Here is a 26,666-nt window from a genome sequence, read left to right as displayed (position 1 = left end):
TTAAGTTGGTGCATTTTAACCAATGTGCTATGGTTTAGAACTATGCAATTTACTACATTGGCTCAGCAACACATGGCCTTTATTAAGCTGTGGCAATTTGATTATGCATCTGAGCCCAAGACAAGAGACAACATATGGCTGCAGACATAACTGAGGGTATTCCAGGGAAACAAAGGGATAGTTATAGGTCAGAGTGGTAGGTGGTGGTTCCAGCACACTGAGTTTAACTACTGGTAAGATTCTCCAGATTTCATGGAGAAGGAAAGTTTTAAGGAGAAGTGAAGAAGAACACCAAAATTATTATTATCTCTGACCATGAAAACTTCTTGTTTTGGGGACTGTGAGGACAACCTATGGGACAAAGCATGAAAATGTTTGAAATTTTAATAGGCCAGACAGGAGTAAACAACTCATTAATGAAGAAGAGCTGATAGGAGGTGTGAGCGAGATCAGCTATGAGGTTATTAAAACAACAACAGCTAGTTTTATATTTGATACGATATGAAAATTATGCCAACAGAAGAAAATGAAAAGACGGAGTGAAACAGTTAAAATAAACAAGCTAGAAAATAATTTTTGCCAGGCATATCCTTAATGGATGTGAGGATGATTGCTTTTGTCAAGGCAGAGAAAAGAATGTTGCAGTAATCAAGATGTGCTGTGATTAATGTATGGGAAGAGCTATATATTAGATTTGTTATGCAGAAAGAATCTACTAGAGAGAGACAAGACCTGAAGGGGTGGCTGTAGAGAGAGATTCAGCTCTAGGATGAAACCATCTAATAAAAGTTTAAGTTTACAGGTAAAGTATAGGTTTACATTTATATTTGCTGTCCTAACAATGTTAATAAATCTTAGTTTATTATGGAACAGATATTTTTTCCTGCTCAAACCTGACTTTTGCCCTAAGGTTTACCAAAAATAGTGCATGTGAAAATTTATTTCTGTTTATTTTCCCTTGCTTCCTTTGTCTTTTTAGAAACATGTATTTCCTCTTTAATCATAAATTCCAAGGAACTTTTCTTTGCTGCTGCTCCTGTTGTGTAGATCATGTGATGTACTGTCTCGGACCTTGGAGACAAAGTTTTAGGAGGAAGCGCTCCGGAATGAGCGCCTCCTCCAAAGGGACAAGGGCCTCCCCTTTTCCTCCGCCAATGAGACAAATGGGTTACATCAAGTTAAAGCTGGAAAGAAACCCAAACTGTTTATAAACACAAAACAAAACAGGGTAGAACAGGATAAAAACCCCAAAACCTCAAATTACACCAAATTCCTGGTGAGGGAACAGACACACGGGCTCGGACCAGCCGGGACCACCCCGCAGGCCCGCCGGCTCTCCGGACAGAGGGAAGGGAAGGGAAGGGAAGGGAAGGGAAGGGAAGGGAAGGGAAGGGAAGGGAAGGGAAGGGAAGGGAAGGGAAGGGAAGGGAAGGGAAGGGAAGGGAAGGGAAGGGAGGCAGTGAGGCAAGGCGAAGGGAAGGGAAAAAGAACAAAAAAACCACAACACAACCTATTTCCAGCTAGCCGGAACACAAAAACACCAAAGAGCAGCACAGCGCTCCCAGCGCGCTCCCTCCCGAGCCCCGCCGGGACCCCTGGAGCCCCGCGCCGTTGGGCTCCGCTGTTCAACCGACCCGCACCCGGGTCCCGTGGCTGTGGCCCCGCCCCCCAGGTCCATCTTAAAGACGCAATGTCCTTGGGCACTAAGCGGACAGTTAAGGAATAAAGCGGCCTCGTAACATCACCCCAGGACATGTGCATAGCAATGCTGACACTTGAAGTGTCACTCTCCTTGCTTGGTTGAGCTCAGGGTCACCCTGATGTTAGGTGTAACGTGTACAAGAGCTTTGCACTAGTAGGACATGTCCTCCCAAGAGCTTTGGACTGACTCGCAGGACATTTTCCCCTGGGACGGGAAGCCCAGTTGAAGATAGGCCTTGGTTGGCTCCCAGATGAGAGGAAGGGAAATTAAGCATTTTAAAAGAAACAGATTTCTGCAGTAAATGTAGTTTAATGCCTTGATGGAGCTGATGAGGGAAGGATGTACAAGTTATGCCAAGACTGGGACAGCTGAATGTGCTGTTGGGGATTTCACAGCTTTCCAGATACAAAGTCAAAAGTCAGACATGGGGAGGTTTTTGATACAGCTTCCAGCACCTTTTGCTCTCAAGTTCTTCAGTATGGATATTCACATAGATTCTTTTGTAAATGTGTCTTGGTTTCATTTATAGCTCTTTGGAAGCAAGAGCTCCTCCTTTGTGTGGGGAGGCTCACACAGAATGCAGAGATCAGATATCAATCCTGGTCTCTTTCCTGTGATGCCCCAAGGACAATCTGTTCCTCTTGATTTGTTGTGCCAATCACATGTCACAGGGGTGGTATTAGAGGTTTTAAACATTCAAACTGTGGTCTTCCCTGACTCCAGGAGCAGAAACATGCAGAAAACAGGGCAGTTTGAGCAGGATCAAGTTTAGGCAGCACTGCTAACAAGCATATCTTTCTAAAACTGGAATTAAAAACATTGGTGTGGCCAGGGCAGGAATTAATTTCAGCACAAACACAGAAGTGCCAAGCAACATTCAACGCTACTGAAATTCTATGGTAATGTGAAATATAAAGAACATCCTAAAATTACACAACTAAATGAAGCAAAGATTTAGTTCTCTAGAATTTAATCACTAAAAATGGAGGCCTAGAACTGCTTATCATGCTTGTATGGATTACTTTCCATGAGCCAGATAAGCAGAATTTCAGCCCATGGGGGTGAAAAAGAAACTGTAATAACCCTAAAAAGGTGTAGGACTACTTATTTATAGACAAGCATATAAAAAGTCCCAGTATGAAGTCAGTAGACAGGCTTCAAACACAAAAAATAGCCAGCTCTAAGTTGCTTCTGAATTATGGTGAGCCCTAAAGACGGCCTAAAACCAATTAACTTCCTTTTTTGGTAGCCTTTTTATGTTTTAAAATGACCAAAGAGATCTCTTTGAAAATATATTTTTAAAAAAATGCTTCTAGAATTAAGCCTTTTGTAAGAAGCTTCAGCCTGGAGCAATATTTAATGGCTGAGCTATAAAGCACTGAAAACTTTCATAAAGGGGTTCATAAAGAAACACCAACTGACCCTGAACTCAAGGAGGTCTAGCAAGCTACACTATAATAAACACAGTGTCTAGTTAATTTGCCCTTAACAGGTATATGACATTTGAGTAAGATGTGGTTACTTTATGCTCACTTTCAGCACGTATGTCCAGTATATATAAATGACAGAGGGGGGATACTGCAGTTGAGAGGTTTACTGTAAGTTAAAGTGTGGTTAAAAACTCTGTTAGCCAGAGTTTTTTTCCATGTGGTTGTAAGGTGCCTAGCATGAATGGATGGAAAGACCCTTTTAATCTACGTTTCCTACTCCTAAGCCTCCTCTAGGCTTGAAATCGTGTGGGTTGTGTGTACAGCTCATTTCCAGAGCAGTTGCATTAAAACATAAGAACTGCTGTTACAGCTGCTGTCACTTTACTGTTCATGCCGTGGCAACTGCTAAAATCTAGACCCTGATCCTTACCTGATAAATAGATGTAAGACAAATAAAACATCTAAAAAAAAAATCCATAAATGGCTTAAATAGAAATAACAGTATGTTCACTCACTCTCTCTAGTGTGTAATTTGTATGAAGTACTCCATCCATGTGTTCCTCTGTGTTTAATACAGGCACAAACACATGCAGGATGTGAGGCATGAACCTAAGTCAGAGATACCCCTCATTATTTTTTGTAATTGTTGTAATTGCTCAGGCATCATCCACCCTTTTATAACACATTTTTTTATGTCTCAAGATGTTTCTAGTATGGGTGGCTTGAGGACTAAGTTTTTCATCCAGAAAGGAGGCAAAATTTATTCTAGGTCATTGCCTCATCTTGGCCAGTGAGAGATGCTCTTGCACTAACAAGACATCTGTGCAGGGTCTTCAATCTCACCCTTCATCACCACCCTGTTCTCCACCCCCTCTCTCCCCTTGCAACCTCAGCCACGCTTGGCCTTCAGGCTAGATCTCGCAGTACAAGCAAGGCATAGCTACAAAACAGGTCCCATTTTCAAGCATCCTACATTTAATTTTAAATTCCTCATCCTAGCAGTGGTCAGATTTTTTTTCCGAAACAGACAGGAAAATGAAGGAAAGGCAGATGTTTGTCAAGGCTATGTTTGGGAAGCTGTTGCTTAAATGTGAAAATCAGTTACACTTTAACTGTGAATGAGGAGCACAAAAAGCATATTCTTTCCTCAATATGTGTTTGCAGAACACTTCTCTTTTTTTCACCTGCAATATGTTCCTTTATGCTCTGCCTCTACTTGGTTATCAGTAATGTATTGTGGGCCTACCAATGCTGCCTGTTTTCACAAACTTTGTGGAAAAATGCCATCCATCCCCATGGATTCATTGGTTCATGAAGGTATTGGTGAAAGGTGGGATAGATTTACTCAACTTTTCAGCATAATATTGCAATTGTTCACTGCTAGGACATGAATAAGGAATTTCCATTAGTGTAAACAGCTCAGCTACTGAGCTTAGTGATTGCTGTGAGGGGTCTGTTTGAGGTGGGTATTTATAGTTCTTTGATAGATGACTTATTAAAGCCACTCTATGTAAGTATTGTTTAGAGTGCTTGCTGTGCATGTGGCTTGCATCTGAGTACTTGTCTTTGATTTGAAAGGTATTTTACCTACACTTAGAAGTCTTTAAGAGCCTGAACCACTCTTGCATTTTTTGTTATGAACTGTTGGCAGAGGAGTTTGAGGGAATTCGGAATTTCTTGTAACAACAGAAACGGCCTTTGTTTCTACAGACTTCCCTTTGAACTCACTAACCTCCTGTCAGCAGAAAGCAAAATGGATAACAACATCTTCTCCATTTCTCCAGTCTTTTGTCCTCCCCAGGATGCAAAGGCTGGCCTTGCTCTGTATGCTTACCTTGCTAACAGGATCCAGACCTCAGGATGAGAGCTACAGAGGATTATCATGGCCAAAGTTTATTACATATCCTAAGTTCATATTAACTTCTGTGCTTTGACATCTGCCCTGAAAGATCTAAATTACAGATTGCCATTTTTAAACTGGGTTGTGATTACACGAGCCCATGCTTTTGCTCAGAACCAAAACTGCTCGGATCATGGTGGGGCTGTAACAGCAGAAGAATCCATTTCATTGGTGCCTTGTTGAAATACACTCCCACATCTAGGATGTCATTGCTAGGGAGCAGAGGCCACACCATTGATTTCCTTTCCTCCAGTCAATGGGAAAATGGCATACCTAGTCAGCTTTAAGTGGCATACTTCTTGGCTATGTTTTACTCCCAGCAGTTAACAGCCATGAATCAATGCCTGCTACAATTAACTCCTCTTGGCTTGGCCTTGACTTGTTTCATGCTGCTACTTTACTTGACTATACCTTTAACTTTGCCTTTGTGGTCACTATTTTCATGAGTTTAAAAGGCGAGTTGGTGTCTAGGATAGTGAGTAAAATAACAAGTGAAAGGAAGGTGGAACAGTTGAAAACCAAGAAAAGAAATTATGTTAAGAGTTCTAGATTATTTTCCCTCTGTCTTTCACTGTGGCCATGCTACTGGAGATGGATTTGATCTTGAGGTAGCTACTTCCTGTACTGCCTCCTCTGACCCTGAGTCTTCTTTTAAGACTTCTCTTAAAGTTGGTAGAATGAAGTCCTGGAGGAGCCCTCCTGTTTTGAACATCTTTGCTAGAGACAAATCTTATGTAGAAATTCCTTCATCCTTCCCCAGTTCAAGGAATTATATCCAGCTTCATGAGAGAGGAGAAAATCTTTGCAGCCTCTGAACGCTAAAGCTTCCATATAGGAGTCAAATATTATTAATACAATTTTTATATACCAGTGTGAGAACTCTTATTATGATAATTTACTGCTAAAATGGTACACAAAGGCTTCAGTTTGGGTAAGTTGGGAATAACCTGTTGAAACTTAAGCTGATTACTCCAATACATCTGACAAATTTGTCAGCATGGATTAATTGTTGTTCAGAAGAAATGTTAACCACACAGGGCACACCATTTGAGGGAACATTCAGAAGACAAAGCCAGAAGGGAGAACCTTGCCCCTAAATTAAGTTTATGGTTTTCTGCCTCAAAAATATACACATTTCTGAAGCCCTTTTGTAAGTTAAATCTTACATATCACTACTAACTTCTGTTGCTTACAGTTCTGCTGAAATTAATTTATGTTGACATTGTTACCAATGTCAACATACTTTTTAACAGAGGTGAACGATTTTTAATACATCTCCTATGTAAAAGCTACAAACAGAACACTGTTTGTGCAAGACCTGTCACCTGTAAGTGAGCATGCCAGTGGTCCCCGTTTATCAATCATTAAAGTGGAAATTTTTCTTTTTATTTCCCACATTACTTACTCTAGGACTTTTCAGTGTCCTGAGTTAATACAGGGTGGATAAAACTGTTTGAGGCAAGTTTCTAGATTACTTCATCACTATAGAATATTACTCAAAATTTTATAACCTGAAATAGTTGAAACAGGTCGGACAACATTTTTTTCAGTACATCTGAATTCATGGAAATTCAAAGGCTTCCCAGGAGTGAACTGTAAATTCTAATAAAGCACAGGTAAGATTCTGGCTTGGTTGTCTTTCTGGGATTTTTGTGCTTTGAATTTTGCTACTTCTGTGCTGTTTTTCTCACCTGTCTTCCTCCAAGTCAGGAATCCCAGACTACCTAGGATCTGCAACTCCTCATAGAGAAATATCTGAGTTCTCTTAGGTTTTGTTTCAAACCTATGCAGCAAAAAAATAATTGAGTTCTCAAATCCTACATGAACCAGATTTAATTTTTTCTGGCTGTCTTGAATTATTATTCTTCATAGGTAGAATATATTTCTCAATTCTTCTGAAACAGAAGTTGGGATACCAAACTGTGAATTGTAACAGTGATATGTAGCTATATAACAGTAACATCTAGAGGGTCAGTACTTCATTCTTTATCTTGGCACAGCCTTTGGACACATAACTGCAGTCTCTGTTTTAAGGGCTTTGCGGGAAAAGTTTAAGGCAAGAGTAAGGGACATACCTAAGGGAAGTGGATACAACAGATATTTTAGAATTACTGGGGATCAAACAAGATATAGAAAATACTTGTTACTGATAGAAGTTCACAGAATCCCTTTTATTCATTGAATATTTATGTGGTCTGTGCTATGCAGTTTTCTTTGGCTTCTGTGTTGGGAAGTATGGAAGTGGTGAAAGTTCCTGTTTGTCAGCTCTCATATCCATTTTCTTGCAAGGTGGGACATATAGGAGATTATGATGTGCAGAATAACAAAGGATTGGAACAGAATATAGTATCCAAGAGTTGCAGCTTATGGCTGTTGCACCAAGTTGCACCCCATTCAGGGATATTTCTTTCATGAATTGGATTTCATGTCCAATTGCCCAGGAGCACCCAAAAGCACCTACACTGTTGACTGCCAGAGTGTAAGCAAACAGCAGAGAAGATGATAGTCCTTCTTGTAATAAACTCCTGAGCTCTTGAGCTCTGCTCTCTAAGAGAGCAAATGCAGTTTTCTGTGTTGAGGTTCACTGGGTCTGTGTAGCAGCGGGGTCTTGTCCTTGTGCACTTTGTTCTGAGTTCAGAGTAAGTCCCAGAATAAGTTTTGTGATGGCCTATGGTGGCAAGTAATTGGTGCTTGATAACCTTTGGTAACACTTGACAACCTCAGGGACCTCTTATATTTCCTGCATTCCTAAAGGATTTGTGTCTGCAATTCCCTTGTACTGCCAGAAAACAGAAATCATCTTGTTGTCCTGCAAACAGTGTACCAGAACCTGTCTCTATCCTGGTTATGTCATTCTTTTACTTTACTTTCACAAGGCTTTCCCTTTTATTTTTGTATTGCTACCACTGAATAATACACAGTCCCACAGCTCTGGTGAAAAGAACCTGATGAAAGTGAACATATAAGAAAAATATTAGTAGCTGCACTCTTCTTAGCAGAGGTAATGGCCATTGACATTAATGGGAATTATGCATGTGTGGAAGAAGAGTATGGCCCCTTTACTTACCAGAGCCCTTAAGATGTTTTAGTGAGCCATGGTGGTGTTCTAAATATCATGAAACCCAAAGGAGATAGAGAAAACAACCTCTGGCACTGATGAGCTGGATTCATTGCTCTAATGTAGATGGCTTTTCAGGAATATTTCTGTTTCTTCTCCTGTGGAAATAGTTGTGCATGCACTATTCATTGACATGAAAGAGGAAAAGGTAAGGAGAGTGGACAGAAAACTGAGAAAGGAAATAAAAAGCAATCCAAGTTTGATGTCAGACCGTCACAAAGAAACATAAAAGTCCATAATTAAGCATTGTACTCACACACACGTACATATAATTTTACACATATAATATTTTTGTCTGCCTTTTATTAAAATTCTAGTCTAGCCCTGCTTTGCACTATGTTCTGTTTTATAAAAGTAAAATGTGAAAATCTACTGATAAGCCAAAATAATAACAACTTTATGGCATGTCAGGGCTATTTTTTTATTATTATTTTTTAACCTTGATTGTGTTATAATAGTGAACATATGTATCCTTGGCCTTAATCACCTTGTCAAGTTAAAGTGTATATTCAACTTCATTTACATGACATATGATCTAATGCTGGAGAACAACAATACCATTGTAGGGCTAATTGAAAACTCTGAGCTGAGAGCCAGAAGAAACCAATGGTCTGATTGCTGAGGGTCCCAGGGAAAGGGATTTATTCCCACACCTGCAGTTGGTCCATAACACTAACATTGTTACCAACATCTGGGTCTAATCAGCACAGAGGCCTTGATATGCTGCTCCCGTGGCACATAAATTTAGCATTATATTCATTTTAAAGGCCCCCTCTTTCAGTTTTTTAAGGACAAGATAGATTCATGGCTCCTCAGAGTCTAACAAAGTAGAAGCCACAAACAGAGTAAGTTACTGCCAGGTTTCTTAGACCATACCTACCTAGTACATGCCTAGTAAATTCCATTAAATAATGGAATTTAATGCTCAGTTCTAGTTTTCAAAAATGCATCTCCACAGAATGCAAAGTTCAGCTGAATAACTATGTTTAGGGTAGAAAGCACTCTTTTCCAATCACACATATCAGTTTTTATGGTGACATCTGAGCCCCGCCAGGCTCAGGGATGGCTACAGAACCAGTGACATTCCCATTGGTTTCCAGGGTTGGTGTCTGACCCCAGGCCCAGGGAGAAGCTTGTCCCACAGTCTGGTGTGAAGTTAAAACACCATTCATAAAGGTGCTGAAAGTATTCAGAGCAAACTGGAAATTGTACAAAGAGAGGGGAAAAAACCCCATAGGACTGAAAGCCAGGCTGCCTAGGCCAGGAAGCAAAATTTAAAACTTCCCTGGTTGAGGATAGGCAGTGATTATTTTTGCTAATGCATCCCTTGGCTGCGTCTATAATTATCTAACTGGCTGTTTGCCTTTGTATCTTCATGTATTTTTCTGGAAAGAATGGGACAGACATGGATACCCTTACAGAAGGAGGGTTTTTCTGACATTTTTCAGTGTCTATGTATCTTTAATATCTGGAAATGGTGAATGTAATTACATAGAGAAATTTTGTTAGAAGATCCAGAACTTGACTTCTGATTGTACCTCTGGCACTGATCTTTTGTGGCAGTAGGCAGTTCATTTAACTATTGTCTCTCTTACCTACTTTGCCTTTTGGGGATAAATAATAATGTCGAGAACTGTTTACCTAAGGTTTCAAGGTGGAAAAACGACACAGGGGCATTATGGAGGCTTAACCTTGCACCACTGATATAGGGTAATTACATCAACTGGATGAAATCATAGAATGGTTTGGGTTGGTCCTTAAACATCTAGTTCCAAGCCCTATATTGGAATGTGGGGCTCTATCTTAGTCACTACTGTCAGGAAGAATGTCCATTTAATGACATTTGCTCATTGCAAAGGCACAAAAAGTGTAGTTTTGTAACCTCTGGAGCCTTCTCAATAGCAGCAGGATGCTGGAAGAGGGAGGAATTTCCTTTTCATTGCTAATAACTCCAGGTGGAATTTTTAAACTAAGGAGTCATAACTTAAATCCAGAAGACATCAATGGAGATCTTAACATGCTGAAACAGATCCTCTGCCACTATAAATTGCGTTAGTGCTATTAATTTCAGTAGAACTACATTTCACCTCACTTGAAGAGAAGATGCATTATTTATGGTATGACTACAAAATCTGTCACTTGATGTACCATAGAAATGTGTTCTGGCACTAGCAATTGGTTTTGGTAGCACGCCAGTTTGCTGGCTTTGAAGGATTTCCAGTAGCCAAAGGGGATTTTTAGCCCCCAGTGTCGCCCTGCCCCTGCTCTCCATTTGCATGGGTCCTCAGTAGATTTGTCCCATTTCTCTTCCAGCTGGAAGAACCCCTTGTCAGCTCCACTGAGATTCAGCACAGTTCTGTGACCTCACATGCAAGGGGGATCAGGAACAGCATTCAGGGAATCACAGGGTGGGATTGTTAGAGATGTTCTGTCTGTGCTGTCCTCATTCTTGGTTCATTTGCCTCCACAAGAGTGAACACCTGCTGTCCTGCTTTTCTGCACTCCTGACCAGCTTTGTGAACAGAATGAGAAATCTAAATTTCAATACCTGTGGTTTAACCACAGCTTCCACTTGCAGGAAAACCTCCTGTGCTGCCCATGGGAGATGCATGGGTGGGAGAAATGAGACTGGGGTCCCTTGATGTCTCTGTGGAGGGCTCTTTCTCTAGTTTAGCTCTTTAAATTCTCCACATATTGAAAGTACTGCTTAGATGACTTAAATTCTAATTTTTGTAGTAATTGACTGGCTGATTTCAAGAGCTGTTCTCTCATTAGTTGATCTTATAAATGGGAGGAGTCTGGCAAAATTAATAAAACCAGAAAGATCAGAGTAATGTAATTTGTTGTTGTGGCTTCATTAATGCCACACAGAAATCTCACATTTGTGTTGAATGTGGTAAAAATAGTGTAAGCATAAAAAAAAGATTGTATAACTGTATGGCCACTATGGGGAGATCAGAGAGTCTAGGCTTGTATTTCAAGTCCTTTACAAGGACATTACTAAAACAGTCATGTCTGACTTCATGACAAAGTCTTCGTGATGATGCAAGTAAAATACAACAGTTGTATTGGAGAAATTTAGAAGAATAATCAGACTGTGGAGAAGGAATCTCACATCCCTTCATGTTTTTCAATCAAAGTGCTAATGTCACAAGTAGAAAAAAAAGGAGTTAAACTTATGCCATTGGAATGTTCAGATAATTTGATCATATTTATTTTAATATATGAAATGAAAAAAATATGATCAAATACAGATATGTTATTATTTTAATCATAATATCTTACTTCATTTTATGTCGTTCCTTCTAATGTGGTACCAGCAGATCTAATGAGCTATTTAGGTTTTTTTGCATTTCAAAGCATGACCTCCTAAAAATTAGGGTATTTCTTTCATCCAGGATAATTTTGCTGAAAAACACCCAACTTTTCAAACATTAGCATATATTAGATGTGGAAAGGATCATTGCACATATCACAACAAATGAAATGATTGCAAAACGCACTATAAAATACAGAAAAATTCACAAATATTATTCCAATACTTTCTCAGAACACATGTAACAGCAATCTACAGCTAAGCCCCAGTTCTGCAAGTCATAATGTGAGAGTCTGCTAGGCACAGTAACATACCCATGTGGTGTTGATTGCAGACCTGGAGACATTTTCCTGAGGTGTTTTCTAAAAATCATCTTTTTTTCATCATAATTAAGCTATCCAACACATCTTTTCCTCTTTATGAATCATTCACAAGGTAAGGCTATTTCCTCTGACTCTGTCTGTTAGGTGCAACTGGTATAGAAAAGTTAATGTGAAGAATATCTGACTACGTGATGTTCACAACTTGTACATTTCAGTCATCCAGTATGGATAGGTCTTCAAAAGGACCTGGAATCATTGCAGAAATGTTGTGGTTTGTATACATCAGCCTTGGAATTAGGAACCTGCTACTGTCACCTATTTGCCGTTGAAGATCAGAGCCTCTGTTGTGCATCACTCTGGTGATTAATGTAAAACACAGGATTGAGGTTCTTCCCTCCCTGTGGATGACTGAAACATTTTAAGCATCAATGTCAGGAACAGGAAAAGAAAAAAAGAGTGAAGTTTCAATATACATCTAAGGCACTCAGTTCTTGCTGAATACTGTGGTGCTCAGGCATCATTCTTTAGATTTTTGAAAATTGTAGTTATTCTCCTGATGATTGCAGCGAGCCATTTTTAGATTCCAGTGCAAAGAAATTTAGATTCTTTAGTGCAAAGAAAAGCAAGTGACAGAAGTTTTGGAAGTAAATGATGAGAGGTGTAAGTATAAGCCTCATTCAAATATTCAAATACATGTTCGGGCAGAGTTTTTGCAAGTATTTGCCCTCTTCCAAAAGTTTCATGAAAGGGATATTTCTATCTGTGTTCCATACAGATCAATGTCCATTCTATTTTAAAAGATTATAAAACTGTTGCATTGTTTACCTCTATTTTATTAACCGCAGTGACACTTTTTTGGTGTGTTCCAACATTTTTTTTTTTAAATACAGAAAATGACAAATTGCCTTAATTTGTAGCATTGATCTTCTTCAAAATTCCTTGATTTCAAACCAAGCAGATGATTAAAAGCTGAAAGACCATAATGAATCAGATCTGCACTACATTGTTTTTGCACTCCTCCCTTAGAATTGTGTCTGAAGTACAAAGGATGGCTGGTCTAACATAACAATAAGAATAGAAGAAAGCAAATGTTTCCATGTGATAATAACTCTTAAATGGTTTTTGCAGTCCCTCCAAAAGGACATGCATCAGGCCATTACAGCAAATACTGCATGTTTTTACTGCCAGTCTGTTACATAGAAGTTTTACTTGCATCATACATTTAATTGCCACATTAAATCATGGTTTCTAAACATCAGTTCATAGCAGGATCCTTCTCTGAAATCTTCTTTTCTCTTTGACGATGTAACCAATACTGAAAATGTCTTTTCCCTTTGTAATCTAAATTCCAATTCTGTGTTCATAATACTATTCCTGCCTACTGCAGCAACTCACTACTTACAACAGTGCAGAAGGAAATGTCCTTTTCTCCCTTGAATGTGCATATTCCTGGTGGGGCTTAAAAACTTCCATAAATCAATAAAGTAATTGCTGCATAATGACCTATTGTTGCTGAGCGTGCCCAGAATGATGTCATTGGGGGGTAATGGAGCTACTGAATCAAAAAAATGGCAGCTGTTCCCAATTTATTTGAGAGTCAGTTGGACAGAAAATTAAATAAACACATAGACAAGCAGGACAAGGGCAAGTCCTTGCACTATTCTTACGATAGTTTTAATTCAATCGCAGGAGTCAGCAGGCAGCTGATATTGTGGCCCAGAGTTTCAGTAATTGCCTGTCTCCCCTCTCAGTCAGGCTGCACATGCTCATTTCATCATTTTAAGCTTTTGTGACTCAGATTAAAAAAACCAAAACCCAATGAAACAAAGATGAAACTTAGTTCTTTTCTCTCCCACCCTCCCCTCCCTTCTCAGCATAGCAGGCTATCCAGGAGATGTATTAATAGAGAGAAATTTTCATTTCTTCCTCCATCTGCCTCTACGGGGTCTCTACCCTTCTTTCCCTAGGATATGAAGGGGAGTTTTCCTATTTTTTTAATCACTCATATGTCCTTTGGGAAGCCCCCTAAAGTTTCATATTCGCTGGGGAGAGAAAAAATGCCGCCCGGCTTCACACTCTCTTCTCTGCTGTGAATAACAGCTTTGATGTGCTCCTTTGAAGTTCCTGGCTCCAGGCTGCATTAGGGAAGCATCAAATGCAGCCTTAGCACCGTGTGTGGAAGCTGGAAGCATGTTGTGTTTCCACACTGGACACGGGGGCACCCACTGTGCTTGTGGGGGCCGAGGGAATGCAGGGGAGCAAAACAGGAGCAGGTCTCCAGCACAGTGAACTTTTTTCTTTCCCTATTCCCATTTCCTACTGGTGTGGCATTGAGAGCGTGTAAACATCCATGATATTTTCCAGTTCTTGTAGCTCCTCGTGATACCTTTGGACCCTTTAGAAGCCCTGATATGGGTCAGAGCATTGGGACATCATATCTGACTCCAGTTGGATTTTGTTCTCTGTTAATTCAGGGCAATGTGGCTTCAAATGCTGCTTCAACTGTTGTGGCATTAAAATAATCACAGTGATTTTTATGGACACTAAAAGAAGTTTGGGTCACTGATCAGTTATCTGACTTGTACTAAGAATTAAACTGTCTATTCCTTAGTAGTTGGATTCTTAATATGACAGTTTTCACATTTCTAAACAAGTGTGGGTTTTAAACATCCCTCTTTTTTTTTAAAACTTACAGATGGATTCTTGTGTGTGTGTGTTTTCTGTGTCTGCATAACCAGACACAGTGAAGTTGATGTTTGTCTCCAAGATGGAGAAGTGCTTTTCCATATTTTTCATCACAGATCTCTTCAGATCAGACATCTCTTTGATCATTTCAACTGTGTTTTATATGCTTCATAATTTCCTTGCTGAGTACCTTATGTTACATGTTACTTTATAAATCAATAAATAATAGCAATAATTAAAAGGGTGTTCTGCAGTAGGGAGCTAGATGAAAAATAGGTTATTCCATTAACCTTTTACCTCTGGAGACAGGAATTTTAAATTTGTGTTAGGTCACAAGAGCAAATCAGTTGGTCTCTTGTGATCTTCAGTCCACATCACAAACCACTGCCTCACTTCTCGCAGTCCCTCCTGATTGACAGCTTTAGTCTGGAAGAATAACAGATCTTTTGCAGCTTGGAAGACTGAAATGCAATGGCAATGCCAGCACCTACGCCCACTGTGCCTTGTTCTTTAGAGAACCATTTGGGAAAAAAGGAGAAAAATCAAACCCTTCCAATGCCTGTTATCCCCACAGCCTGAAATAATATTTAAATATGAAAACTGCAACTGGTAAAAGTAGGAAGTAGCTTGTGCAAGTAGGAAGGTGGAGGTTTTTCAGCCCTGCCCTATAAAGTAGCTCTCAGAAGGCACAAAAAGTTCATCACAAGAAAATTAAGGGGGAGTTGGTGGTGTGTCATTGTATACCCAAGTGTAGGCAACATATGTGAGGAGCTGTCTATTCCATCAAAGATCTCACTGATCACACAAACTTACAAACAGACCTTTAGATTATTATTACTCTCATATCCTTTTTTCCACTTCTGCCTTCCTCCATCAGTTACTGATGGAGCACTGTTTGTATTCTGAGGTCTGAGTGGCCAAGTGAGGTGTAAAAGAGATAAATAACAGATATTCACAATGAGTGTCACAGTAATATGACTTTTTTTCTGAATTACTCTGAGACCAGGAAGGCGAATTAATAAGCGGAATCTCTTATAAGGCTTAAGATGGAAAACCATCTTAAAAATAAAGGTGGCACAAATTTTGGAAGAAAGGCTTTTTTCCTAGAAAATCTGCATTTTTACCATTTCGCTTGTTTTATACAATGAGATTAAAAGGGTATTTTTTTCTATTATGTAATTTGAAACCAAAAGGACTTGAATTATATTTCTTAATAAAAAAATGAAGACTTCTAAAAGTTCTAAGGATTCTAAAAATTCTAATTTTTGACCAAGACATTTCAGTCTGTTACTTTGAGGAGTACTTTCTGCCAAGTCTCAATCTTTCCTGTTATTTCTCATCTGTCTGCAGGTCATTTATAGGGAAAGAGACAGTGCTTTTTGATGCCACTTGTGAAAGATGCCCCAGAGTGGACTACAATTTTTGTCTCTGCTATTCCCATTGCCAGGATCTCACACACTAATTGCCAGCTGATTTGTGCTGAACACTGGTATGTTCTTTACTGCAAACTGGTTTTTTTATCTGGTTGTGATTATGCTTTGTTTGGAAGTGGGAAATTATTGAAATTTTATCAGTATAATACCTTCAGGGACTCAGCCTCTTCCTCATATCTGTAGTTCCTACTTAAGAAGTATGGTATTGACATGGGGAGGACTTCTGAGGGCACCAATTTATGTTTTATGTTGTTGCCATCCTAATGATAACCTTAGCAGATATCAATCTTAGTACAGTTAGTAGACAAAACCAATGAAAATAGACTCAGTGTGTTTCAATTCTTAGCCTTGAAATGTCGCTTGGAATAAAGATACAAAACTGTTTATGATGGGAGGGGAGTCTGGGAGTGTTGTGGGGAATTTGACTAGGCCTAACAGGGATGTGGAAGGAGAAGGAAGTTCTGAGATTCAAATATGGAATTTGATAGAAGAGAATAATTTTTAGGAGTGGGAAAATAAGTATGAGTATGAAGCTTGCCTGGTGTACTTCCACAAAAAGTTCTTTTCCTAAGAAACCGGTCTCAGTTTGAAAAAGTTCTGTTTTCTCATTCTCAGTACAGTGTCTGTGAAACAAGCATCTCTTAGAGGTGAAAGAATTTCTCAGAAGAAACTTTTCCACCATTCCTTAAGATGATCAGGTGCTAGATAACACTGAGACTTCTCTGGAAAATGTCATCCTAAGCTTTATGAGAATATCATTTGTCCAAGGTTTTTGGGGTGTTCTGTGCTTTGTGATCCACATGGCTGGAGGGGGACTGTCACGTTCCAGTGTGGGAAACTGTGAGGAGTTCTTTTAAAAACAGGTGGTCTGGAATGACATCAAGTCAACTGAGACAGCCTTCTGTCTGAGAACTGTTTATTGGTAACGAAAAACCAAAAACGAGTTGTCCCACCAAAGAGGGCTAGAAAAGACAGAAAAGGAGGAAGGAAAATGGAAAAGGATTGGTGGGAGAGAGAGAGAGGAGACACAAAATGTAGACATTATCACCAGAAAGTTGGGGAGTGCCATCGAGGTCCAGGTGGTGGGGGTGTGTGCATGCTGCCTGCCAGAGAGCCTGCACAGCTCTCAGAGAGGCATGGCCCCACAGGCACAGCTCCCATTGTGATGGGTGGCCGGACACAAGATGAGTGAGTGGGCGCTTGGGCAGGAGGTACAGGACCCTGGACAGGGTTGCAGCCGGGATCATGGTGGCAGGCTGGATCAGAGGCAGGCAGGTTTGGACGCAAGGATGAAGTGGCAGGGCACTGATCAGGGACACAGGGCAGATGCGAGGGTGAGCAAGCACCAGTGGGGGCAGGAGACCCAAAAGGCAGGCTGGAGCCAGGGCAAAAAGGACAAAAATGTGGGCTAGGGCCAGGGTGAAGAAGTTCCCAGCAGGCTGGAGCCAAAGCCAAAACAGAAGACCCACAAGGCCCCCAGACTCAAAAAGCCCAAAAGACAAGACAAGACACAAAGCCCCAGTCACCAAGCCCCCAAAAGGCAAGTCTTAAAAAGCCCCCAGAGCTTGTGATGGAGTTACTTTTTATGCCCCCTGGCTCCTCCCAAGTCTGCCTGCTGGCTGGAGACCATTGGCCCAGTCCAACCTTCCACTGCAGTTCATTGGTGGAGACCTTGTGCCGTCTGTTTCGAGAAGCCTCTCTGGAAAGTACAATGACCTTGATGGTGTCCCGCTGACTGCCTATCTCATGTGAGACATGGAATGGTTGCCAGGCAAAGTACCCCTAGAGACAAGGCCTTCCCCGATCTTCTCCTAGCTGCCTCCTGCAAGTGGCATGTGTGCCACCCCTCTTCCACATGCCTCTGACAACCAGTGTTGAGACAAATCAAAACTAAACTGGGTCCTCACAGGGAAGCATCCACCACTTTGGTTCAGAGGTCAGATTTCAGTTATATGCATGGGACTCATGCCTTTAAAGACTGAGACCAAAGCATTAAATAGGCATTAGAAGCCAACTGAAGGTGACAGGAGTCAGTTGAAGGTGACAGAACACAATTGGCAGAGCTTGTCAGGTGGATAAGGCTCCTTCTTCCTGGAGAAAGTACGGTGCTATTTTCATTTTCATTCTCTTTTTTTTATCTTCACTTACAACACTGAAGTTACTGATAGTAACTGAGTCTGGAAAGAGGTGATTCAAGAGTCCCCCAGGGGATGGTCTCAAACATTCAGACTCCTCAAACTCATTGAAGGTATTCCTGAATACCTGACCTCCAGGCTTAGCAGAGACCCAAACATTCCCTGTGGCTTCAGAAGCCCCAGTGAGTGGGGGAATAAATGCCTTCAGTAAAGATGTTATTTTGTAGCTCTTCACAGCACTTTCTTTTCTGAGCTGAGTGGCTCCAGCCATGTGTAGATCCACCCCTGCTTTGTGCCATCACCCAAACTTCTTTGTCAAGCCCTAAGGCTGAAAGGGGGTTACTGACAGTACCTTTCATAGATATTTTGGGCAGAAAGGGGAAACTGGAAATAGAGTAGTGATGAAAAAGTCTGGTGGGTGTAATGCCCTTTTGAAGAGTGCTTCTGACAGAAGCCAAAACTGTTTCTCATAGTGCTGAAGGTAGTAATTCTTTACTGCCTTTTGTCAGGCTCATGGCTATATAGAGGGCAGCTGTAATATTTTTCAGTGTTTTTCAATATTTTTTCTTAAGTTTTGTGATACAGCTTATGCTCAGCCATACATGATGGGACAGACAATACATTTTGTTTGCAGCTACAATTTTCTTTCCCAATGAGCTCCGTATGTATTCAGCCAACCTATTCAGTGAAACACATTGTCTTGGTTTGAGACAAATTGGGAGGAAACATCTGAAATGAACGTCTCCTCCACAGAAGGCAGGTTTCAGCAGCCCCTCCCACATCAGGTTTGGAAAGAGATTTCTTGGAGGAAAGCAAAAAAAAAAGCTGTTTATTTAACAAGCAGGGCGCACGCAGGCACGAGAGAATGAATTATGTTAAATAATAAAACCTCTCACTGTGGAGAAGACCTGGTAGATTCAGAGTCCTTTCTGTAGGTGTGGCTCTGCTCTCTCTGGAGCTGGGGTGCAGTGTGGGCCCCTCTGGGCCGCGGTGTGGGGCCTCCTGGTGATGGTGTTCTGGACCGGAGCTGAACAGTTCCAGGAGAAGAAGGAGAAGCCACAATCCCAGGAAAAACCTTCTTGCCTCAGCTAACAGGCTAGCTAAAAAGCCAAGAATTTTAACTCTCTGTCTCTCTCCTGAGAAACAGAGCTGAAAGCTGGGGAAAAGCAGGAAGGTGCTCCCTCAGGTCTGCAGTGGTGAGAATGCAGGGGAGTGTGTGAGTCCTTGAACACAAACCACACTGAAGAATTCGCCTGGCTTCTCTCCCCTGTCTCCTGGACCCAGCTTAAAGCTACAGGATTCATGTCTGGCATAGAGCAGGCAATAGAGGGTACAGCATCACCAAGTCATCCCAAGACACACTTGGACAGCTTTTCACAGTGGATATTTGAGTCTGTCACATTGGGTTTGCAGTCTAGGTTGATTAGCTGGTTCTTTGTGTGAAATAGCTCTGTTGCCTTCATTGTACAACAGCAAGAGGTTAATTTTGCCTCTTTTTTGCATCCATGTGAAACTGTGTTGGTCCCAAATCTAGTGGTGAACTTCAGAATATTTTTTATTCAGACAAGATTCTCTGTACATAAGATTTATTTATTGCAGTCTATCTGCAAGCTCTTCTTTTTGCCATAGCTGCTTATTTTATTTTCAGGTTAAAGTTATGTACATTTAAACTGAGGTTTCTCTTTAGTTTAAAATTGTAAATCCTGCATATGAGATTTCCCATTCGTTTGCCAGCCTTGCCAACATTTTGCTGAGGAACCTGTGAAAAGTAAGTGACTGCTGTTTTACATAAAGACGGGCCTGCTTGTGGGGGGTCTCTCCTCAACCAAGCTTCTCAGGTAACCTTTAAACAGTAGCTTCATTTTCAGTTGATCCTGAAACTGGAGAAAAGGTACTCCTTTGGGAAGAAATTTGGTGAGGTAATGATGGGCAGCTCTGCTGTACTCTTTTGCAGTACTGATGGAGAAAAGGCATCTCAGTATCAGCGATTTCTATGCTACAACTAAACACTGGAAGCAAAGGCTTCTCAAAAGAGGTATTTTGACAGATCAGTGCTGGTGCTGGGGATCTTGCCCTTCTTCACCTGCAGTCCTCTCTGCAGCTCCACTTACAGCCTCTGTCTGGAAGTCCTTACCCTGGCCCTAGAGCAGAAGTGGCAGTGAGATATTTAGGACCTTTTACTGCTGTCCTTAACACCCTGGGTTTGAGATATCCATGTACCTGTGCAAATGCTACCCAGCTTACTTTCTTGTGCCTACAGGTGCCCTGTGGGGGATACAAGCAGCTGTTCTGCACTGCTCCAGCATGTTCAGGAAGACAGGGGGCAATGTTCTTGGCCGGAGAGGGTGAATGGAAAGTATTTCTCTGAGCTCCTCTCTTCTCCTCTTTCTTAAAGCAGAAAAGCTCTGCAAGCAGCACTGTCCCAACTCCAAGATAGAATTCTCCTGCTCAGGTAGGGTAGAGCTGGTTGGCCAGGACCATGGCCAGTCAGACTTTGAATATATACAAGGATGGAAACTCTATAACCTTCCTGGGCAACCTGTGCCAGTGCTCAGTCACCCTCACAGTAAACAAGCAAAAAAGGCATCTGGGCATCTCTCCTTTTTCTTGTCCCTGGGGAATCAAAAGGCCACAGCCAGGTATCACCAGGGATATTGGGAAAGACTGCTTTGGAAAAGGTCAGCTGAGCTAAAATCTGTTGATAATGACAAGGAGCCAAGTATTTAAAAATCTTATAAGGACCTCAGAATAAACTTCAAGCTAGAGGCTAGCCCCTGGGACCTCATCCTGACAGAAAGGCTCTGAAGCATCTGAGTTTTTGACTCAGCCCTGAGCCAAGGATGGTGACTCACATCCGGGTAGCTTTCCTCCAGGTGTACACATTTGGGAAAACAGCTTCCCAATCATTAATGAACATAAGATTGGAAAGCCTGGCAAGAAAACCTTCAGTGCAGTAATTGCACGCAGCTAGAAAGGAATTGGAATGGAAATGGGACCCATTCGCTGGTTTTTGCAAACATTTCCTGGAGGTCTTCAGTTTGGGATTTTTCATTTCCTTTCTTGTTCTGTGTGGTTTTTGACTTCTTAAGATTACAGCATCTCTTCCATTAGTGTAAGGAGGTTATAACTATAAAATTTACTGTGCAAATAAACACCCTCAATCAATATGTAGCCAAGACAAGGAACATTTCAAAAGCTGATACCAAGTTATCTTTATGGGTAACTATGATGAACTCAAAGTTACCATTTAAAGTCTTTAGTTAAGTGTTAGAAATAGTCAGATTTCCTTGAAAAAACATTTTAAGAGTAATACTCTGTGTAATCACCCCACATATGATACATCATACTGAAGTTTCAAGAACTCTTTGGTTGAAATTTTAACAGCTCTCCTTAAGAAATGCTAAACAGCAAATACTCTTTCCAGAAATACCATCCACTGTAAACCTGTCAGACTATTACTTAGCTATTAACCTTTCACGATGAAATTGTAATAGTGCTGTTTAAAAGAATGCTGAATATCAGAAATATTTCACTAATACATAACAGATGGATACCATATCCAGAAATATTTGTGCTGTAAACCAAAGTGCTAAGCAGTTTTACACTGAGAGGTCAAAGATGGGCAGGAAACTGTTTTCCCATCCCACAAAAATTTTAGTTTTCATATTTTCCTACTCTCATGAATATACAGATTATTAAAGAACCTGGAGTTTCCCATAATAAACTTTTTCTGAGTTTTTATTTGTTCGGTTTTTAGTCCAAGCACTTATCCTCCACATATGCTACATATTTGTTATTTAACACATCTTTCTTGGGTACAAACATACTGTCCTGAGAAGGCTTCAGATTCAACAAACCTATTGGCAGTTTTCTTTTTGATCTCCATCTCCTTGACTGAAAACCATTTTCTTAGCAGGTTAAAGAGTAAAATAAAGTGTGAGAGCAAAGCTGTGACCTAACTGAAATACAGATTCCATATGTCACATACCTTTTATAACTCTCCATATGTGAGGATAACTGGTTTTTCCATCCTGTTTACATTGCTGATTTCACTGTTGGACTTGGTCCTGGGTGTAACCTTTATTTTTAAATAAATGAGGTTTGGGAAAACTTAGAATTGCTGATTTCCAACAAGTTGTAAGTATGGGGAATGGGACACTTGCACTTGGAATATTTTTGTGAAGATGTGCTTTTTATTCATCTTGTATAATAGTTATAGCTGTGGCTCTAGCTGAAGATGTTTCTATAAAAGGATAGAATATGTTTCCAAACAATGTCTTAGTTCAAAATAGTTTGGCACTTCTTGTGAAATGTAACTACAGCAGAAAAAAGTACACTGTGTCTTCCATGTAAGAATGAGTAGACACCCTGCTAAATGGGTATGTCATTGAGCAGGGAGATTTGGATGTGGGAGAGAACAAAGTATTATCATGTGTATATGTGTAACATGAGAAAGAAGTAAAGCCGATGATTTATTTTTAAAAATTATGAAGCAGTATGTTTTCAGAAAATTTTGATGTGGTGAGATGGAAGCAGGAACCTCATGCTCAAAAAATGTTTCATTCTTCTATTACAAGAATCTGATGTAGCCCAAGGTGTGCTAGCAGTGATTTTCTACCACTGGCAATTTGTACAGAGTATCTCTTCTGACTGACAATTACATGTACAAATAATACATTGCCTTGAAATTTATTCATTTATTCTGAATTACCACACTAATTTCCTCTCCAGATTTATGACCAGAGTGTTTCATACATTAAACCATGATTTCACGAAAATTTTTGTTCTTCTCAAACAAGAACTCTTCTATGCCTCTTCTTCATGAGGTGTAAATTCTAATTCATGAGCACTGAAATGATGAAGTTAGAGGTGTTGTAATCTTTCTGTTAATTAAAGGCTTTAAATCCAGATGGGCATCTTTATACATGTAACTATACATTTACACAGGTGTATGTTCAACTTCATTTGTACCTTCTATATTTTGATTCAAGAATCACTAGACAAAATTATGTGGCCTATATTATTCAGTCAGTTGAGTTTTCATTAATAATCCTAAAATGTACCAATTCATGTTAAGCTATTTTACATTTTTGAGTAACCAGCTTGCCTTTATTAAGTATTTACTATTTGTGCTGTTAATTAGTGGCATAGATGTAATCTGCTTAATGTCATTCTTTAAACATGTTGTTTTCAACTTTTTTTTCAAAATATGATTTTTTTCAGTGACAAGAAACACTGAAAATTTCCACAGAGACTGTTCAGGATTTTAAGGTAGCAGCAAGCCTGGATACATTCTTTCAATAGCTGAAAAAACTTAATTATATTATTTTTTAATTTTAATTTTTTCTGTCCTTTAAATCTCTAAATTCTATAATTTCTTTGAACTAGCAAACCCAAGAAATATTACAGGTAAAATTTTTTTAAAAGTTTACAAAAATACTTATTTTTGTCCAGGAAAAGTAACTATTTAGAGACACTAGTTTCCCACGACCACCCTGCAACATAGAGAACTTTTTCAAAATGCCCTCTGATGTCATTTTAAATTACATTTTGACAGTATTTTTCCCTTGGGTTATCCTACCTCAGGAAGGACTGTTCTACGGAGTCAACCTGCTGAGGAAAATCGGTGGTAAGATTTATAGCTGAAAAGCTATTCCATGGTTGGGTTTTTCTGCCTAAGTTTTTTTTAATTACTATTTTAAATTTTATTAAGAGATACATGCTCTCATTTCATAATAAAAAGAGCCCTGGCCCTTATTTTGCTTTAATGTCCTTTAATCAACATTGTTCCTGATATGGTCACAGCATGGTGGCTGTGTTCTCATGGGCCAGGGGTGCAATACCTGAAAGGAGCCTTTAGGAAGGATGGAGAGAGACTATTTACACAGGCCTGGAGTGACAGGACAAGGGGGAATGGCTTCAAACTGACAGGGAATAGGTTTAGATTGGATATTGGGAAGAAATTCTTTCCTGTGATGGTGGTGGAACAGGTTGCCCAGAGAGCTGTGGATGCCCCAGGTTGTATTTGGCTCTGAGCAACCTGGTCTAGTGAAGGTTCCTAGTTTGGAACTAGGTGATCTCTAAGGTACTTTCCAACCCAGGCCATTCTGTGACTCAATGATTCTATGATCTTGTTGGTCTTCTACCTTACCTAGTCCAGTTATCTTAAATACTGGACCTTAAGAGACATAGCTCTGCATTACACTTTCCCTCTTACAGCATCAAAGTGTATTCGCCTCTCATATCTCCAAATCTCTTCAAAATTTGATTCTTTAGCCACCCAGGCTGCTTTCCTCCCATTCCACTGTTGGGACAGTCACATCAGCTCACACTCTTATTTTCCCCAGAGCTTACCCTTCTCTGACCATGTCTCAGAGCTTTTTAATGTCTTTATCTCTTATTTTCCAGTATGGAAACAGCTCAGAATGGTGGGATGACAAGGAAAGAAATGGTTGTGTGTGATCATGCCCTCAGTGTTCTTTTAGCAGGTTGCTTGTCTGTAGCTGGTCGCGTTGCTTCCTTCCTTGATTTTCTTCCCTGTCTTTCTGTTAAGATACAAGTCTACACTTTTACAGGGAAATTTTACAACTATTTTCTTTACCTCCCTAGCAAAACATTAACAAAAGGTTAGCACAGCATGATCCATAAAATTGCCAGTAGTTGCAGCCTTTTCATCTGATGTTGTAACAGATATGGATCCTGCCAATTCTAGCTAATTTGCACTTTGCATGTTTCCAGTATTTATGAGCACAAGGATTGCTGTGCCATGCTTTTCTCTCCCAATGGATAAGGCCCCACACTAAATCCATGCAGAAACACATACCCATGCACTGAATCATAATTGAATTTGAGAGATTTTAGCTATTCCAGGCCAGCCTTGTTACCTATGTTAATCTGGATGGTAGCATAAGAAGGTCTTTCTTAAACTCTTCAATGTGGGTCAATTTTAAGGCGAGTTTTCTTTGTGACACAAGAATGAATTGCACAATCTTCCTGAAGCAGCATGGATTGCTAATTCCATTTTTTTTTCACGTAGGTATATAATTTCTCTCTTTGCTTGGAAGTGCAGACATACACAGACACTGTAAGATTTTTATAGTTAATAAGGCCCTCAGAATTTTTAAGCCTCAGTCTTGACTAGACTAATCTGTTTTATTCTGCTTTCCTTTTGTTGCAGTTTGCTAAGCGTTTGAATTTAGTTTTAAAGTGAAGTTCCTTGTGATCATTCTGCATGAAGGGCACCACAGAAATAGCACAAGAATGATTGAACTGATTGAGTGACTATACTCCTCCCTTCTATGTTCTCCTCTCCCTTGGTATTTAAAAGGGAGAGGGATGGAGAGCTTTGTAGATGCTCTTTGGACTGCATGTTTTTGTTGTGTGGTCTTTCTATCATTTCTGTACTTACAGCATCAAAATAATTAACCAGTGGAGTTAAACTCAGTGCCAGGATAAAAGATTAACCAGTCACGAAAGCTTCAGGAAGTTAGAAGAGAAAAGAAAGTCCTCAAACATTAAATTAGTGATGTTTTGAGCAGCATCTTCAGGGATGCAGCGGGAATAAGAATGGAACTGCTTGTAAAATGCAGTTAAGTCTATCTATGTGTAAGAGATAGTGTGATGTGATTGTTAATTATAGTTGGATGGTTGGTAGGCCTTGATGACTCAAGAGTTGCCTTCCAGTCTTATGTTAATGGACACATAAAAGAAACCTATTTCATGGAAAAATGGTCTCAGGTGGTGTGATAGAAAAAATGGAACTTTCACATTTATTGATAAACCCTGCAATTTTTATCCATAAACTGTTGGACTGTTAGAATTATGCTCTCAATATTATTAACTCTGATTAAAATTTACATTCAAAACATTTATGACTAAGTGAGCATCTCTGGAATTCTTCTGGCATCTGCCACACTGTTGTAGGTGGTTATCTCATCTGAACTTGTAAATGGAGCGATTTTGAGGGAAGGTTGAGGTTAGCTAATGCACATAGAGGGTTGCCAGGTGACCTACCTTTGACCTACCTTCTGAATCAGTAATAAGCGACTGTTTTGCTGAATAAATGGTATCAGTGGATTTGCAACTGCCAAGAAGGTACATTTCCTAGTAAAACACAAAATGAACTTCTGGTTTTTTATGGTTATTAAAAACCAGGGGATGTTTGGACATGCTACTAACCTTACCAAACTCTGTTATGGGAATTACTTTTCTGCATATGTTCCTGTCATTTCAACAAGGTTGTTCTCCTTGTTCTAAGCCAGAGGCTCACAAGTTTTTTTGGATTGGCGAGCCACTTTTAAGCCTTTGTGTGCCTCAAGTACTTACCTGTAATAAACACATTTATCAGGTTTAAAACACCCCTGGGGCTGCTATGGATCTGTACATTTCTTGTACACTGCTTATTCGGACTTTAAGAATCAGTGTTGGAAAGTTATTGCATTGCTGGGACTATTAAGAAACAATTACTTTCTTTTGCAATACACCTATAATTTGTGATCAGCTGCAGTAGTCAATGTTTTAATATACTTAATTTTTGCTGTATTTTGGTGTAAGGATACATATAATTTTTGTTGCTTGTTCTCTTATTTTTGTAGAAGTGATCATTTGTCATTATTAGTATGTAT

This window comes from Corvus kubaryi, unplaced genomic scaffold (genome assembly GCF_017639235.1).
Source record: "Corvus kubaryi isolate FWS band 111438036 unplaced genomic scaffold, C.kubaryi_AGA036_p1.0 72, whole genome shotgun sequence".
Taxonomy (NCBI): Eukaryota; Metazoa; Chordata; class Aves; order Passeriformes; family Corvidae; genus Corvus; species Corvus kubaryi.
This window is presented reverse-complemented; position numbering follows the sequence as displayed.